This window comes from Lissotriton helveticus, chromosome 3_2 (assembly GCF_964261635.1).
Source record: "Lissotriton helveticus chromosome 3_2, aLisHel1.1, whole genome shotgun sequence".
Taxonomy (NCBI): domain Eukaryota; kingdom Metazoa; phylum Chordata; class Amphibia; order Caudata; family Salamandridae; genus Lissotriton; species Lissotriton helveticus.
This window is the reverse complement of record NC_136062.1, coordinates 158,191,074-158,194,777: the sequence shown is the minus strand read 5'-3', so window position 1 is coordinate 158,194,777 and position 3,704 is coordinate 158,191,074.

The following is a 3,704-nucleotide window of genomic DNA, read 5'->3' as shown; positions in this document are numbered from 1 at the left end:
AACTACTACATCAACACCAGTTGTGATGGTGTTGTTCCCAACACTATCATATTGACACCATCTTGCACTTGAGTTTACAGATGGTCTGCTGTAATTCACATCAAGCCCAATCTTTTTACCATCACAGTGGGTGGTACCATCACCGCTGCATAGACATTTACTTATATCCAAAGCAAGAAGCTAGTTGGTATGAAGCACCTTTCATATATACCTAACTAACCCACTTCACCTTAGCTGTGACGGGTGTAACCCACCTACCACTACTAGCTCCACACTAGTGATCTGACTTGGACCGAGTGATCACCTTGGTTTTTAATAACATCGTCCATCAATAACTTTTACCAATACAGCATTTGTGATTTGACCACTTCTAGGACCACTTCTTGACTTGGCGTAACCCCGTACCCTTAAGTAATGGAATAATAATTTTTTTCCTTATTACTGAATAGTGTTTACAAAAAAACATGAAATGAGTAGTATCGGGGTAGAGCAATTATCGCAATCACAGGGTAAAGCCTTATCAGCAGTGCTCCAGACCAGGTTTGTTCCTAGCAGAAAAGGTATTTGGTTAAACCTAAACCGTGTTAATAGCCATCTGTGAAAGGGTCTATTAACTACCTTTAAATATAATTCCAAAGAATCTGGGGTAGCAATCAAAGAATGGGCTCTTACTGTAGGTTTCAGCAATTTTTCCGCCTCCCGCTCCTGAGTTCTTGAGGACATGAAGTGTGTTTTGACCCAATTTATATCTCCTTTCAAAATGGAGTCTGGCCTTTCATAAATTTCTGGTCTTCCTAGCTTGGTGAATTCAGACTTAACATGAGAGAGCCATTTGATATTTTTAGCCTTTTCTAGGCAAACGCAATCCCTCATGATTGGCTGATTTAAGGTTAAATCTGGGTTAAGCCATATTTTTATCCATTGGGTAAGGGGGGGCAAATTTATCAGGTCTTCAACATACCCCATGCCTAGTTCCTTGTGTACTGCGAAAGTGGCAGTAGATTGAGGGACCGAGAGGAGACACCAAAATACCTTATTTTCAGACCTTTGCATCTCTGTCATTGGGGTATAACCCCAAATAGCCGCACCATAGGTGGTTATTGCTATGCATTTAGCTTTATATATTTTTGAGATTGCCTCATAAGGTTTTCCTCCTAGGCAATGGGTCAAGTTAAGCAGGGCAGAGCCAGCACAAGTCAGAGCATTCCTTTTAACAGTTTTTTGGGGGGCCCAAGAGCAGTTTTTATCGAATAAGACCCCCAGGTATGTAAATGCCACTACTCTTTGTAGTTCAATCCCTTTACAAAAGAATGTTCTATGTTTCTTAACCGTGTGCCCCATAGTCATAACCTGGGATTTGGAGGAATTAACGACCAGGTCCAAGGAAGACATGAAGTCTCCAAAGGAGTTCAATAAATGTTGCAGGCCATTGGGTTTACGGGCTAGCAAAACCGCGTCATCCGCGTATAGGAGCACCGGGATAGCGGTACTACCTATACGCGGGACGTCTAATGTGGCCAGTGACAGTGTTGTTTCAAGGGCATTAATGTACAATGTAAAAAGGAGAGGGGCACGGATGCACCCTTACCTCACCCCTCTCCCAGATTTAAAAAGTCTAGTACAAGTACCCTCTTGCGTCATTCTTACATTGGCATAAAGATCTCTATGTAAATCCGCCATGTAAAGCACCAAGCCAGAGTCGATCCCCATGTCCAATAGGATTGTCCACAGCCTTGACCTATTAACTAGATCAAAGGCTGTGGGCAAATCCATAAAAGCAAGATGCATAGAACCCTTCCTAGCTGCCGTATACTTATTGACTAAAAGGCATGCCACGTTCATTCAGTGGTGGCCACCACAACGAGGATGGTGGGTTGTGGCGGGGAAGCAGGAGTGGGAAGGCAGGCTGGGTTACACGGAGGTATAGAAATAATATATATATGTTTTTAAATGATCTTTCGTTGCTGGCCGCCTCCAGCTTCGGGTCGTGTCTCCTCTCCACTTCCTGGTCCCAGCATGCCCTGGTACAGACTCCCATCCAATCCTCGTGCTGCAGAGCAGTGTGAGGATTGGTCTGAGTGGCCTGGAAAGATGCTTCGCTTAGGCCATTGAGTCTGTGGGGTTTGTCCAGCCCGGCTGCTGAATGCCGCCAGGCTGGAGAAATCTATGTGTACATTTGTGTTTTGGTCAGCCTGAGACGGCCGCCAAACACATATAGGCACGTTAGAGAGTGCACAAGCACTCCTCGTTCCCCCTCTCATGCCCCGGCCCTCCCTGCACAAACTGGCTCAGAGGCGGCAAACGAAAAATAAAACTAAACTAGAACATCGTTTTCTTTTTCATTTTCTGGCTCTGATGACACAGGTAGTGGGTCACCGCTCCTATGTCATTGCATTCATTCAAATACAATAACAGTGCCTGAGGAGAACAGAAGCACAAAAAACATTGAATTCTTTGTTCCCCATCACAAGTTAATTTTTTTTTTTTTTTTATAGGACCAACATGATGCACAAAATTGTTAGAGCAGTTTCCAGAGAAAAACAGATGGACGAAACAATAGCATGTCAACAATTAACTGGTCCAGCGACACGGAGAGGTACATGTGCGAGACATGGTAGGAAAGAAAAGGCTAGTTCAGAGAGGAAAACAATCAATTGTCCATGCTCTGATCACTAAATAAAGATGTTTCCAGCCTGTAGATTGGGTTCAAACATTGTAACCAAGAGAATGCAGCCATTGTGTGAACAGGACTTTAGTTGAAAGAGTCTTTCTTTGTCAGGCTGACCCGTGGAGGATGTACGTTGGTTTTGTAGCAACACGCTGATTCCATTTGGAGAGTTGTTGCGCTGCGAAGGTGCCTCCATTTGCCTTTGAATATATATGATGTTTTCAGACAACGAAGGCAGTACAACTCTATAGCTGTATAAACGAATGAGGCTCGTTTGAAAATGCTATGTGCTCAGAGAGTTAAATGACATGTACGCGTGATATGGCAACATTTCCTGGAGCCTGTGGTAGGTCTTACAGCGGCATGAAGCACAGCTTTCATTGGAGCTGTGATGTCCTGTGCAATGTGAACGATAACCATCACAGATACCAAAGAGGCTGTAGCTACAGAGGCTGCACTCCGGTTCAGCATGCCCTAGTGCAGACATTACAATGTGAACGATAACCATCACAGATACCCAAAAGGCTGTAGCTGCAAGCACACTCCACTTCAGGATGCCCATGTGTCGACATTGCAATGTGAACAATAACCATCACAGACACCCAAGAGGCTGTAGCTACAGAGGGTGCACTCCGCTTCAGCATATCCGTGTGTAGGCATTACAATGTGAATGACAACCATCACATATACCCAAAGAGGTGCATCTACAGAGAGCACACTGCATTTCAGCATGCTTATGTGCAGACATTACAATGTGAACGATAACCATCACGGATATCCAAGGGGCTGTAGCTACAGAGGGTGCACTTCGCTTTAGCATGTTCATATGCAGACATTACAATGTGAATGATAACCGTCACATATACCCAAAGGGGTGCAGTTACAGAGAATGCCCTGCGCTTCAGCATGGCCCTGTACAAACATTACATTGTAAATCATAACCATGGGCTTTAGCTACAGAGAATTCCCAGGACTTTGGCGTTGGTATGTACAAAGATTACAGTGTGAATGTCAACCACCAGAGAAACCCCTTGGT